Consider the following 15907-nt stretch of genomic DNA (forward strand, 5'->3'; position numbering starts at 1 on the left):
TCAAGGACCTGATTAAAAAGCAACTGAACTCAATTTGAAACCAAATTCAATGCACATCAGTCAAAAGACAGTCAACATTTCAAAAGTGATTAAAGGAAAGCAAATGACATTTTAGAGACCAATTTCTCAGGAATGCCATTTCAGGCAATGGTGTGCCTTTCTTAGTGTTTCCACAATCAGATGTGTTTATTAAGTAAGATGCTAAAAGTTAAGGTAAATGTATTAACGATATTGATGGATGTATTTGTTACAGGAAGACAACCTGTGGGCAAAACAAAACAGGAGAATGGGAAATGGAATCTTTCCTTCATGAGTTTCCTAAAATACAATTTTACATTATTAAAGTGGTAGCACATATTTGGAGGGTAGCTAGCAATCTTTGCTTTAGTGGAATATATATTTCCTAGGGGATATTTAATATTTAATAGGAAGATAATTCTTGTAAACTCCTTGTAATTATAACTTATCTTTATGAAAAATCAGCACTTAAGTATTCAAATATTTTAAATGTCTATATGTAATGTTTCCTTTATATTTTATTGCATTGATTTCTTTTTAAATATAAGCTAAAAAGCTGACATATTTGAATATTAACGTTCAAATATATTATTTGTTAATAGAATGTCTTAAGCACCATTAATGATTATTAGTGAACAGTATTTGTTATTTATGTCAAAAACACACACGTCTATAACTTATAGGGATGTACGAGCAAAGTTATAGATAATACTTTTCTTAATTATTTCTTAATACTCATACATTAGTATCCATGTGAGAATTTATGCTAAAAATCTCATGCAGTCTATCACTTGTCAAAGAAATACCTATAATTTTTAAAAACTTTTTCTATTTAAAAGTTTGATAAGAAGGCACCCAGATCAATCCCAACAGAATGGTATAAATAAAAGTTGCATGGGGAAGTTTGGAGGAATGAATAACTTTACACCAGCATCACTTAGACAGGAGGTACACATAATTTTAATGAAATATTAGAAGGAAACCCTTGTTTGACTCTATTACTCGGTTGTCCAACATGGGCAATTAAAAGAAGAATAAATTTCCTCTTCACAGAGAAATTACAAGCTGGAAGAGAAGTAAAGTACAAGCAGGAAGTAGTTAAGTAGAAATAGAAGGTAAATATATCAATGCTTTTTTATTAAAACTGATTCTAAGTGCACTTGAAAGGCCTGAAGAAAGACACAATGAGGTGTATGGCTCTTGAGACAAGCCAGGCTATATAGGGAGGACCAATGCAAAGAGGGGAGGCAGTCTGTTCTGGAGCAAGGTGAAAAATAATCAAGACTAGAAAGCAAATGCATGTGATTTTCTGTGGGCCCAGAACAAAGAGTATGAAATTTAAATGCATTGCAAATAAAGTACAATAGAGGTTTTGAGAGTCTCTAAGAACTCTAGGAACACAGTGAATAGACTTTCCATATAGTTATGAGAGAGAGTTGATTAACCCTGATTCTTAGCTGTGCTAAGAGGATGACAGAAAGAAATTTGAAAAAAGGAAATCTAAATATATAGTATGAGATCAAGATTATCAGTGTTAAAAAGGGTTCATAATAGAGCAAGCGTACCCATAGAGGGTGAGCATTAAGATTACTGCTTTTTAAGTTAGATCCTCCAAAAGGAAGGGGAGTAATAAAATTATTGTGGCTATAAGTGAAATTAGGGGCATGCTTTATACATTTGCTATAGGAAGAGAATTTTTGTTTTAACTATAGGAATCATTTATTTCTTTTAACATGTTCAGAGAACAAGTCTAATTATTAAACTTGTAATCACAATAAATAAGGAGTCAATGAAAAGTACATACAAGTATCTCAGTGTTTAGCTTGTTTTCTAATCTTGTGTAGCTTCGGAAAGAAAATCCGGGTATGGATGACTCTTTTCTCCCTTTTGACCTATAGTGGAAGAAAAAGAATCTAATCTAGTCCTGTTATGTTAGCATTATGCCCCAGTGGTGACATTATGAAGTGTTCATTTTAAAAGGAAAATTTCGGATGTCAGCATTTCTCTCCAGGAAAAATATAAATAAATGCAAAAAGCCTGTCAAGCAATATTTTGTAAAAGTTAAAATCTTAGGTAGGTACATCAATATCAATTATATTAGATGATTCAAGCTGAAGCTGCTGAAGAGGGCACTCATAATCTAATCCAATATTAATTTCCTTAGTTAATACAAGGAGAATGGGAAAACAAGAAAGTAGACATATTTTTAGTAGATTTTAAAACTTTAATTTTCTTGTAGAAAAAAGGGAGAATGAATAAATTGTCTTGGAGTTCTGTATATTTCCTCTGCTAAAGGAATTAGCTTGATAATGACAGATACATATAGGCAATTTTTAAAGGGCATTTACAGATATATTCATTTCAGCTGTGTCTTAACTGAAACTCATTATATAACCACGATAAGTGAAGTTGATTGCATAAGACAACTAATCCATTAGAGCTGAGAAATGGAAGAGGGATGACTACTTTTTTGTGACTAGTATGGCCCTCAGGTAACTTGAATTGAAATACCGTCATTTTCTGATCCATGTCAGAAGTTCTCTAGGGCAAAATCGCTTTAAAAAGGAGTGAGGGGGATGAACCATCCATCCCGTTACCGAGGGGGTACAGAGTAATATTCGTCAGCAATTAATGAACAGAATTTTGGTTTAGAAGGAAGAACTTTGTAGTAACTTTGATAAAGTCCTCAGAAATAGACAACCAAATGCTCACTTGATAACAGCACTGTCAGGTCTCCACAGGTGAAACCACAAGCAAGCTCCACGCCACCCGTGGAGTTCATCGCCTACCCGTGAAGGAGAGAGGTTGATGTAAATCAGTCAACGGATGAATGTTTACTGGGTTCCAGGGCTGGAGGCATTTTTCGTTTTTTGGCATATGGTTTCTAGAACTTCCTCTCTCTCAGCATCTCTTTGCACAATTACTGCATATGGTCACTGGCTAACGATTCCTTCATAGGCAAACCTTCCTTAGTAAGAAATTCTGTGAACAGAGGAAAATAACAATGACCACAAACCAACAACAACATAAAATAGCTTTCCCCTAAGACTTATGTAGAACTTTCTTCTTTTCTAGTTATCTTCTTTGTACTCATCAATTTTTTTGCCGGGGGAGAGATATTAGAACTGGAAGAATCTGTGAGTTTAGAAGAAAAGATTCAAGAAAACTCTTATTTAGGTTTACCTCTAAAATGGAAAAAAAGATTCTGCACCATTTAAGCTACCTTGGGAATTATATAGTGACTTGGAAATCATCTACCATCACTAGCATCCTTACTACTGCTTTTATTGTCAGGGCTTGTGTCCTCTACAAATATTTTCCTTTAGAATCCCACCCAGCAGTTAGATGCAGTCTCAGTAGTTTACTGCTTGAAAATGGGATTGAGGAATTGTGCTTCAGCCCTCCACAGGGGACACACGAGACTTGTATTTGTTGTGGCTGCTGGATAGTAAAAGTTTAGAAAGAGCCAGGGAATTATTTTAGGAAAATTATTATCTGGGGATATTATTTCTTCTGTCAAAACAATTGATTTAATAGTGAGATTTTATATAATTAAATTCCATTGGATCAAAGCTATGGTATTATATAACTTTCTTTGAACTTGATTAAACAATATACAGGTATAAGACTCAGATCGGAGATAACATATCGACTGACTTCTCTACTGAAATTGAAGTTTTGAGGTGAGATTCATTAACGTCTTATTATATTCCATTTAAGAAGCTTCTTGTTACAACAGAAGAGATATGCATATAAGCCTTCATGAGCCAACGTGTTGACATACAATTATTGCCAAATTAGTACAAAGGTCTGGATAGAGGTTTTTGAAACTCTGTATTCTTTGTTCCTGAAGGGTATAATAACTCTAGTTAACTCTCTCTAGTTAATTATTACTAGCTTATTGTTATTAGTGAGATAAAATGTACTTATTTCGCCTCCAGGGGGAATTTTAGGTTGATCTCAACTCCTCACTTCCTTTGATTTCATCTCCAAATATATGGACAAAAAAGGTTACTAAATATTAAGGATATTTGTTAGACCATAATATAGGTACAGCTTCTCTTTTTTATTCACATGGAGTTTGGTCTCTTGGGGAACTTCCTCTCACATTTGTCCAAGCTGCTTGCGTGAGAAGAGCCTGAGTGACTCCACCCAGAAGTTGCCCCATCCAATGGCCTAAGCCCTGGAATGAATTTTTTCTTGTTCAAGTTTTTATCTGCTTTTGGAGTAGCCCATTGAAATTAGGCTAAAAGATGGGGAAAAGAAACTAAATGAAAGTTCAATAATAGTAAAGTCCCTTCTATGCATATGTTTACCTTGAAGTCCTTGTAAAGGGAGGGTAAAGAAATGTTGGCAACAGAAAAGGATTCAGAAATTCATGATCCAATGACTGAGGTCACACCCTGTCTCTATCCTTCACAAATAGAAACAACAGAAGCAAATGACATCCATTCTAGAGATGAGGGCTAGCATCTAGAAGAAGAGATTCTCCTTTGTTTACTCATATAATGAATGGTTAAAATGACTCAAACCAGTTCATATTTTATGTGCATATCTGTTCTTCTGATACACCACTACCTTTTAAAAATATTACCTGAAGAAATAGACTATGTATGTTACAAATATTTTGAATATATTATGAATTTTTATCCACAGAATATTTAAAACACAAACTCAGAGAAACATTACTGCATATTATAAAAATCAAAAATTAAGATGTTTAAATATAGGATGAAATATTAGCAATTTAGCCTGCTACTAATAACAGCAGAGTTAAGGCCATTTTTCATTAAAATAGGGAGAGCCTAGCTTCTACTTAAAAAATTTCTATCAAAGAACAGCTCTCCACTATTTGGAGAAGCCCATTTCTTTCTCTGCAATTCTTTGTTTACCATCCAGCAGGCAGCTTTGCTAAAGAGAGACGTGGAGCCAAAGGGAGTAAAGGGAGGGACGGCAGACAGAATTGGACTTGATAACCTGCTGGGGTAGCAGACATTGCTCCATATCACGGTTGGGGATGCATGCAAACGATCATTCTTTTAAATGAATGAGTCTACAATTTTAATCAGATTGTCAAAGGTTCTTACAATCCTCTCCTCTCAACCGCCAATAAAGACTAAAAACTACTGTTTAGAGATTAGTATGCCTCTCTAAAATTATTGCTTATTGAGATGCAAAAATATTTTATAATTGGTTAATATGTTTCCACTTTCATACTATTGTAATTCACATAACAATCTCTAATTCACTGCATACTTGTAAGAAAAATAAATCAGAACCAAAATAGACATATTTTTGGTTTTATGAAATACATTTAAAAAATTGTATCAATCTTTTGTGAGTACGAAGAGTTAGGCAGCATAATTTTAAATAAGGTTTCCTTTGTTTACAGGAAGAAAACTTCAAATATTGATTTGTCATTTATTCATCATGTGATGCAAGAGAGAGGCAGAAAAGAGTAATTGAAGAATTAGGTCTCTGCTTCACTTCTAATTCTCTTTCTTTTGAGGTTTGTGCCTAAATTTTATGACTGTCTGAATATAGCTTTCAGGGTTTCATCACAAATAATTTGGCCATTCAAAGACAATAATATCAGACTTGATGTATTTTTTTCTAAGCGATAAAATGCATCCAAAGACCCCAAGGTTGAACAGAATATAGTAAGGGGTTGGGGTTTCATCGTTATCTGGTGACAGCATGGTGAATTAAGGCAGTGCTTACTGAGATATCCTGTGGGGTCCAGACACAGGAGGTCAACTTGGATTTTTTTCATTCTCTTTTATTAGGTTCCTTATGATCAACCTTTACACTCTTTGAAACTGTTTTATTGGTTGTAGCCGTGTGCTCTGTATATACATATCCTGGCCAAGAGAGCAGATTTAAAGGAGACATGGCCTAAAAAAGGAAGGTTCCCACCTGGTGAGTTTAAAACTGATGCAAGCTAGCAAGTTACCCTGCAAAGATTGTTTTCAAAAATAATGAGAGAACCCAGGAGAAATATCTTCCTTACTTAGACATCTTTACAACAAAGTGAGCTACTGAGACAATTAAAAGAAAAAAATATTCATTCTAAACTTCTCCAGCAATTTTCAAAATCCCTGCTCAACATATGTTGTTGTTCTTTTATAATAATGTAAAAATTTGCTTGATATTTATTAATATCACCTCCTATCTTCCCAAAGAGGCCTCATGAAAAGCTGTGTCGTTTTTAAAATTCAGAAATTCCTCTGTTGAATAACTGGTTTTATTATTAAGGCAAATATTTATGCATCTTACAATGTGCAGACATTGTCTTGCATGGTTTGCATGGATTATTTCACACACACACAAACACACATGTGTGCACACACACACATGAATAAATGCCTTGAAGAAAGACTTAGTACTACTTTGATTTTCCAAATAAAACCATGACACAGAAGGCTTAGAGTTAGGAAGTGGCAGAGTTGGTTATGAACTCAGATCATCGTGCTCTAGAATTAATGCTATTCCCCATTGTGTTAATGGAAGTAATGTTTTGTTATCCGGTATATTTTTTGTAATAGCTTTACTGAGCTATAATTGACATATGGTACAATTACTCAAAGTGTAAATTCAATTTTTTTATTATATTCACAGAGTTGTGCAACCATCATCACAATCAACCTTGGAACATTTTTATCAGCCCAAAAGGAAATCCTTCCTCCTGCAGTTATCTCCCTAAACACCCCTTAGGCAACCGCTAATCTGCTTTTGTCTCTATAGATTTCCCTTTCCTGGACTTTCTTATGAATGGAATCACATCATATGTGGCCTTTGTTACCGGCTTCTTTCACATAGCGTAATGTTTTCAAGGTTAATCCATATTGTACTATGTTGTCAATACTTCATTCATTTTTTATGGCCAAATGATACTCCATTATATGGATAGACTATATGTTTTTTATCTGTTTGTCAGTTGATGAGCATTTGGGTTGTTTCTACCTTTTTGCTATTATGAATAACACTGCTATAAATATTCATGTATAAGTTTTTTAGTTTTTTTCTTTTTGAGGAAGATTGGCCCTGAGCTAACATCTGCACCCATCTTCCTCTTTTTTATATGTGGGATGCTGCCACAGCATGGCTTGATAAGCAGTGCATAGGCCCGCGACTGGGACCTGAACCAGTGAACCTCAGGCCACCAAAGTGGAGCACACAAACTTAACGACTATGCCACCAGGCTGGCCCTTGTGTACACGTTTTTATGTGGAGATATGTTTTAGTTGCCCTTGAGTATGTATCTATAAGTTGAATTGTTGGGAAATATAGTAACTCTGTGTTTAAATATTTGAGAAGCTGCCAGACTGTTTTACAAAGTGGATGCTGTATTTTACATTTCCTCCAGCACCGTCTGAGCATTCTGACTACTCCATACCTGTCTAACACTTGATATTATCTGACTTTTTTATTCTAGCCATCCTAGTGGATATTTAGTGATATCTCGTTGTAGTTGTAATTTGTATTTCTCTGTTGACTAAAGATGCCAAGCATCTTTACCTTATTTATTGGTTATTCGTATATCTTCTGGCAAATGTCTATTCATAACTTTTACTCTTTAAAAAAATTAACAGACTATCTTTTAGAGCAGCTTTAGGTTTACAGAAGAATTGATCAGAAATCTCACATGTACCCCCTGTAACACTGCAGATAGTTTCCCCTATTAACATCTTGCATTAATGTGGTACATTTGTTACTTTTGAGCTGAATGCTTTCCAAGACCAAGGTTGTGTCATGGATAATGTAAGTTAACATCAGGGATAGATTCTTACTACCTTTTCTATTGGATGACCCCTATCATAGCAATAAACTCCCACAGCGTGTGCATAAAATAATGAGTCCGTTATCACTCTAGGGAGCTTCCCTAAGTAACTATGCGTCACCTCATGTTGGAGAGATTTGCGAGGTTGTTTATCTAAGGGCTACTGATGGGAATTCCTTGAAAATGTGAAAGTATCTTATGACCATAATATTGTGCAATCTATTATGGCTTTGGGAGCAGGAAAGTTTGTGCCAGGCTTCCACAAGAGAAGTATAGTCCTAGTGGTACACATGGTGCCCCCAGGATGAAAATGTCATCTATGGTTATTGGGGTTTCCCAAGGAGGACTTTCTTCAGTTAGGGAGAGGCTTGATCCCAACTGGTCCTATCAGGGAAGATGTCCTTACCATGGGCATCTACATTTGTGACCCTGATTTGCGATTGGCAACCGGGATTTTTTTCTTATAGTTTGTAGCTCAAAAAAAAAAATGTCTTTAATCTGGCAGTCTGTAGCCTCCTAAATGGCAGACCAGACAGCAACAGCCCAGGAGATAATACAAATGTCCCAAAGTTCATCAAGGGAAGTACTAGCCTGGCTATGAGCATTTTTCCGTGTTCTGCCAACTGAACAGAGAGACCATATTGGCTTTTGGTTATACATAGCGGGTGCTGATTTTGCACAGATGGTTTTCCATAGCAGTACAATGCACACCATCATATTTCAACATAGATGAGCAGTCAGTGAACCAGGCCCAGGCATTTAGGGAAATCACTGTGAATGGAAAGGCTCATTGAGCCAGCAGTTTTGCTTAAGGCAGTGAAGTGAAAGATAAGAAGGATTCCCCCAAAGGGGTAGTTTTCACTTTTTAATGTAAATCTGCTAAGCTGCCAAGGCCAAGTCAGCTGCTTTCTTGAAAACATAATTTCTATTTGACAAGCAAGGCTTGTAGGGTCCTTCCCACCTTGTTATTTGTTGAGTCTAAAGTCACCCACCAAAAACATGTGAACATCAGGCTGGTGACTCACAAGACCTGCTTGTGGCATGCATTCAAATGGCTCAACAAAGTATATTTGGCAATTATATCAGAAAGATGACACCTTTGTTCTGGGAATTGTTTTTTCTGAGTATTAAGGCTGCAATTACTTCTCTAACTAAAGTATTGTCTTCCCTCTCCTGTGACTCCCATTTCTCCTGGGCTAGCTGGGAGAGGATAGGGAGTAAGGGTGTAAAGTGATCTAAATGTCTCACTCTCTCTACATGTAGCCATCCCTGAATGGGAGAACGCCTCTGACATACACAGGACGAAAAAGTGCAATCACTTAGCACATCAACTCTATTATCCATTTAGCTATGGGGGTCAAAACAATGTTGGTTTAACATTCCTTCCTCAATATGGGCCCCTTCCAAACCCTATCTGTTGAATTCGGGTGCCCTTTCCTCCTATGGAACCAGGTAAGACAGTAATTTCGGCACTTGATTCCACCAGGGTCATGAAAATTTGTGTCTCCCATCCCTTTCCCTGGAGTTCCCACAATACCTGATGGTGATGGACATCCTTCAGTCTCCCCACTGGAAACAGGGAGACTGAACACATATGTTCTTTACAGGAGATGAGTTCAGGGTAGAGACAGGGCTCAGGATCTGGCAACACCAATATACTCACACACACAGCACACAGACTCAAACACAGAGGTCATTTTCATCAGCATTAGAGAAAAAATTGGGGACCATAAGAAGCTAAATACTAGTCAGTGCTTCACCTTTTGTTTCCCGCAGGAGTTTGCCTGTCTCACGAAAATCTTTGAAGAAGCCAAAGCGCCCTCATAGCAGGCAGGACTCATGTTGACAACTTTGAGAGATTTTATTGTCATTCCAGAATGGATCTAAGGTTAGCATGAAAACTACGAGGGGCTGAGCAGAAAGGCAGTCCACCCGCTGTCATTGCTTCTTACTGAGAACTACATATCTCATTCCTGCATGCCGTAGGTGAACCGGCCAATCCTCTAGTGATGTGGCTGTAGCAGTCTTGAAGTCCTCTTGTTTCATGCTCACTGTACATGTATATCTCTAAATATTGTTGAGGGTTGTAGAGCCTTCCTTCAACCCTAGGGGGGCCTCATTGCTAGATATTACAGTGGGGCTGAAATGAGGCTGACAGCCCAGGCAGTGCTCGTGCCTACACAAGAGCTGCTTTTGAGCCTATCTCCTGGCATTTGTCCCCCTCATCACAAGGCGACAAAGTGGAGAACTACTTCTTGGCAAATAACCATATCATTTAGTCAACATATCTACCGCTGGTTCTCAAGGACTTCCCTCACGTCTCTTTAAATGACCCTTTTCTGGAAAGTCGTGTCTCTATCAGTAGCTTGTCCTCCTCACCGGGACTGTGGGGGGATTGAGTTGACCTTACTCACAAGTTAATAAGATAGCCTACTGCAGTCACATAGATGCTGACAGAAGACACAAGCCTCCTGGGTCAGAGACGAACGACTTTACTACTTGCGGAAGAAGTAACAGTCAGAGTCTCAGCGTAGCTCCACATCAACCTGGAAGGCCAGATATGGTCGACATGCTCAGTAGGTTGCTCCATAATAGAACTAAGGGCTTAACTACTGTCATTTCAATGGCAAGTAGTGAGGAAGAATGTTCTTTGGTTGGAGAAGACATAAGATGACCTCTCAGGTTTGCCAGTTTCATAAACAATCCTAAAAAATGGTTTTGGGTGAAAGAGTGATCAGGGCCTTACAATCTTGAAACACTGCATAAGATGTATACAAATAAAAGAAGCCCATAGAGGACCACCTCCAAGCACCCAAATTAAGCAACAAAACTTTACCAGCAACCCAGAGACTATCCTATGCCGCTTCCTTCCAGTTATTGCTTATATCCTAAAAGTTCCCAGTATCCTGACTTCTAAAATATTAATTATATTTGTGTATTCAGATAAGAAAAATCACTGAGCATATTCTCATTTGTTTTTGACTTCTTTCGCTGGAAATTACAACACTGATATCCATCCATATTGCTGTATGTTGTTGGACATTGTTCATTCTCATTACTGAACAACATTAACTCTGGGAATATAGCACAACTTATATATCCATTCCACCACTGATGTTGCTAGTTGGGAGTTATGAGTAGTGCTGACGTGATCATTCTGATACAAGTCCTTTGATGAAAATATTTATTCATTCTTTCTTAATATATACTCAGTCAAAAATCACTGGATCTTAGAATATGAAACTCTGCCTAACAAAATTCTAAAGTGATTTTACTAATTTAAATTCCCTACAAACAGCACTATATGGGAATAACAGTTGCTTAACATCTTCAACTCTTAGCATTTTTTATCTCCTTCATGTTAGCCATTCTGATGGGTGTATGGTGTTATCATATTGTCATTTTACTTTGCATACCCTTGATGACTAATGGTGTTGAGTATGTTTATTGGCTATTTATATATTCTCTTATGTAATATAATTGGTCAAGTTTTGTAAGAATTTTGAGTAATTCTGAATCAAGTCCTTTATTAAATATGAACGTATTTCATATACATTTCCAGTCTGAGGATTGCCTATATTCTCTTTATGCTATCTGTTGATGACCAGAAGTTCATAATTTTAACATAGTGGTGCATAACACACACACACACACACATTTAGACATTGCTTATCCTCTTTCTTCAGTTTTTGTCTATTCCAAAATCTTTTAGTTGTTCCCCTATGATTTTTTAATAAGCTTTGTTTTATCTTTTACAATAAAGTTAACCTTTCATCTGGTGTTATTTCTGTATATGTGATTAGGTAGGTGTCATAAAGTATTTTTCCCTGGTGACACAGCACCATGTATTGAAAAGACAATCCTTTCTCCACTGTGTGTAGGCTTCCCTTTATCATAAGACAAGTGACCCTGGACGTGCACGTCTATTTCTGGACTTTCTACTCTGTTCCACTGTTCGGTTTTTCTATTCTTGCACCATTGCTTTTCTGTCTTAATTATCTTAACTTATAATATGTCTTAATATCTAGTAGTATTACTCCTTTAGCTATGCTTTTTTTCCTTGAAGATTACTTGATCTGTTCTTAGCCCAGACTTTTCATTTCCATATGAATTTTAAAATCAGTTTTTAATTTCTTTATACACATATACACACACATATACACACAATGGAAGTCTGAGGGACTATATATTAGAAATTACTTAGGAACAATTGACAACTTTAAAATATTGAGCTTGCCAATTCATGATTCTAGAATATTACTCCATTTATTTAGCTCTTGTTTTATTTCTCTCAATAATGTTTTGTAATTTTCAGTGAAGAGGATTTTCATTATTTTTAATTAGACTAATTACAATAAATTTGATGTTTTTCCTGCTAGTGTAAATGGAAACTGAAATTTAATTTTCTCTTGTCTTGGCACAGCATAAACAAACAAAATTAATTTTTGTGTATTAATATCTTATGGAGTGACTTTGCTATATGTACTTATTAATTCAGATTGTGTTATACATACGTTCTTTTGGATTTTTCTAGGTACACTATAATGTTCCATGAAAATTTAGTTCTTTCTTTGCAAGTCTCAAGTTTTGTATTTATTTGTCCATGCTATATTGCACTGACTACTATCACCATCAGAATGCTGGAGAATAGTGGTGATATTGGGCATCCTACTCATTCTTGATCTTAGGAGGGACTGTGTGTTAAACGTTTTGCCATTGAGTATGATACATTCTAGGTTTTCTTATAGTTATTCTTTATCTCTTTAAGAAAGTTCGCTTTTATGTCTAGTCTACTGTGTTTATATATATATATTTTTAAATAATGTGTTGATTGTTGTAAACTTTTTCTGTATGTATTAATTTTGCATCTATGATCCCATATGACTCCCACCTTCTTTTCCATTAATTGGTTGAATTATTTGACTTGAGTGAATTTCAAATGTTAAATATTTCTTGCCATTCTAGATTAAATTCTACTTGGTTATCATGTGTTATTCTCTGTAATGTATCACTGGATTTGATTTAATAATATCTCATAAGAAGTTTTTGCATCTTCATGTAGGGAAAAGTTGGTCTTAAATTTTTCTTTCTTGTAATGCCCTGTCAAGTTTTGTACCAAGTTACTTATAGTTTTACGATAAAAATTAAGAAATATTTGTTGTATTTCTATTATCTGGAAGAGTTAAGAATGATGAGCAATCAATTTTAGAAAAAATCAATGAAATCTTCATTTTCAAAAACATTTAACTAGTGGGGCTGGCCCCGTGGCCGAGTGGTTAAGTTCGCGCGCTCTGCTGCAGGCGGCCCAGTGTTTCGTCGGTTCGAATCCTGGGCGCGGACATGGCACTGCTCGTCAGACCACGCTGAGGCAGCATCCCACATGCCACAACTAGAGGAACCCACAACGAAGGATACACAACTATGTACCGGGGGGCTTTGGGGAGAAAAAGGAAAAAATAAAATCTTTAAAAAAACAAACAAACAAAAAAAACCATTTAACTAGTGAAGCTTTCTAGACTAGATTTCTTTAAAGATAATTTGCAAATTTGTCTTCCTTTCTGTTTTCAGATTTGTTAAATTGTGGGTTACCCAATGTACCAAATTTGTTGTTCATAAAATTCTTTCATTGTTTTGGTATCTGCAGAATCTATAGTGATGGATATCTTCACTTTCATTCTTAATACTAGTATGTTAGAGAAAGTGAAGTGGGTGAATTGGTTAAAATAGTGGACTTAAAAATATCATAGTTTTCTTTGTTGCTGTATTTTTCAGACTAGGGTAGCTTATGCTGTAATAATAAGCTTATAATATCAGTGGCTCTACAGAACATATGTTAATTTCTTGCTCATCCACAGTCTTCTGCAGGTTTTGGCAAATCTCCAGGGCCTCAAACCAAGGTATTTCAATTTTACTGCCCCATTATCTGAACATGGGCATTCTAAATTATTCATGGCAGGGGGAACAGAGACTGGTGATTTACTTAGGAGCATTCATGGTCTCAGGCCACATATGATACACATATCTGCCAGTTTTGTTTCACTGATAAGAACTACTCCTATGGCTCCTTTTCGGAATAAAGGGTCTTGGAAAATAGGTTTTCTGTGTACTCACAAAGAAAAGGAGATATCAGTGAACATCTGTAATGTCTACCACAATTGGGAACTCATTGGATTATGGATTTTTTATCTTGGCTTGCAAATTACTTCTGACTCCAAAATTGTCTTTTAAAACATGATATTTTATTCATGTTCATATCTAATAATTTTTTAAATTAAGAACTTGTAATTTATCATGAACTACTAGGACTATGTATTCTGAAGTTAAAAAATTTTTGCTTGGATTCAAATTCAGCCAAGAGATATAATTTGTTTCTGTCCATATTGTGTTAAAAATATTGATCGAGCATTTAAAACCAAAAATCTAAATTCTTTTGGCATCTCTTTAAAATCAATTATAGTCACAATTACCTAAAGCTGAGCAGCAGATGCCATTTTTTGGATAATTTAAGGATGCCTTATTTCACCTAATTCTCCACTAGTTTTTATTTTTTTATATACTGCCTATTAAACCCTGGTAGCTTTTAAGCTCATTGTCCTCTAAGTACTCCTTTATATGTTTAAGTATAAATATCAATCCTCTGACAATTGGGAGATACTTTTATTGCTTTAAAATTATCTGTGATTACTCTTCAATCAAGTGATACATTATGAATACAGGTAAAGGAAAATGTTTTAAAACTTTTTGTACTTAACTGTTAGCTTACCGAATAATGTTGGGAATATGTAAAAAGATAAAATAAGCATGTATTGAATTTAATAGAAAAATTATTATTGCTTACATTTTTAATTTGTCTTTTAGTTTTAAATCAATGATGAGCCATCTGGTAAAAGACACAAGATTATTTAAAATGGAAAATGCAGTAAGTGTACTGTTCATTTTAAATTGCTCTTGTCATCATATTTTGTTATCTTGAGAATTTATTTGAATAAAAGTTTGACAGAAGTTCTAAATTCACTTTTTATTTCTTTGACAGATATGTATTTCAACTCCAAAAATCTACCAAATAAATACACCTGATTTTGTTTATTGGATTGTTGCTTTCATTCAACGTTTTTATCTGTAATAGGGTATCTGTTATTTTCCTTACTTTATTAAAGCACACTAATATGGTGATTTTTTTGTTTCTTTTTTAATGTATCAGGTACCTGACTGCAGGCTGATGTAACTCTGTATGTCTCTCTATGTGTACTCTGATTGCATGTCTACTGGCTAATTTTCTCTGGTTTTTACAAAATCACTGTAACACTATAGAAAATTTGGATTCAGGAGATAGTACTATTTTATATACATTTCTCTATTGCATTCTGAAACAAAGTATACTGGTAAATTTGTGAGGAAGACTGATGCTATATCCATATTTGTGCACAAATATTAGAACCTCAAACTGCGATGAGAAAAGTGACTTTGGGAAACTCCTGGTGTCAGCTTTGACATATAAAGAGCTTGGAAGTCATCACTTTTATCCTTAAAAGAATAAAAGAGAACATCCTGAAAATCAAAAGTCTTGTTATGGATCCATCAGATAGTTGAGGTCACAGGGAAACCCACCATTTGAAATCTAGAGAGAGTCTAACACAGAGAATCATAGCCGAAGTCACCTTACTGAGAGCAAAAACTACTCAGTTCTCCTCGCTCCTCCTCCCTCCCGGCTTCTATGTTGAGGAATAGGGGACATTTCTGCCCTAGGTTTCTCCTTTTGATGCAGTTTGGGTGCAAAGGGACTCGGTCTTCACTTACTAGGTTAATAAAATTGTTTTTGTGGACAAAAAAGTACTATTGGATTATAACACAGACTATAAAACAATATCAAGTCCATACAGCTATAAATAAATAGCTCAATGAATTAAAAATGGAGGAGAAAAGACAAATCTCACATGCAGAATAATTCCAAATAATTTATGTGGATATTCTCCTCTCACAGAGAGAGAGCATAATTCTCTGCTCCATAGGTGTGGACTACACAAGTGATTTACTTCAAGGAGAAATTTACAGTGTAGAAACCTGACAAGTACTACCTCAGCCCAGTGATCAAGGCCAACCTCAACTGTG

General features: G+C 35.6%; 1 long non-coding RNA gene across 4 annotated transcripts; it reads left to right on the plus strand.

Annotated features, from left to right (window-relative positions):
* The first annotated feature begins 2840 nt into the window (after positions 1 to 2840).
* On the plus strand, positions 2841 to 14971 carry LOC111768695 (uncharacterized). Of its 4 annotated transcripts, XR_011427877.1 has the most exons (9): positions 2856 to 2990; positions 3094 to 3155; positions 3639 to 3701; positions 5411 to 5527; positions 5805 to 5937; positions 9575 to 9686; positions 13654 to 13695; positions 14657 to 14717; positions 14832 to 14971. It is a non-coding gene; the product is annotated as an uncharacterized lncRNA (long non-coding RNA). The 4 variants fall into 4 exon arrangements; XR_002801170.2 differs by lacking the exon at positions 3094 to 3155 and having other exon boundaries at positions 2841 to 2990; XR_002801169.2 differs by lacking the exon at positions 2856 to 2990 and having other exon boundaries at positions 3018 to 3155.
* The last annotated feature ends 936 nt before the right edge of the window (positions 14972 to 15907 follow it).

This window comes from Equus caballus, chromosome 17, assembly GCF_041296265.1.
Source record: "Equus caballus isolate H_3958 breed thoroughbred chromosome 17, TB-T2T, whole genome shotgun sequence".
Classification (NCBI taxonomy): domain Eukaryota; kingdom Metazoa; phylum Chordata; class Mammalia; order Perissodactyla; family Equidae; genus Equus; species Equus caballus.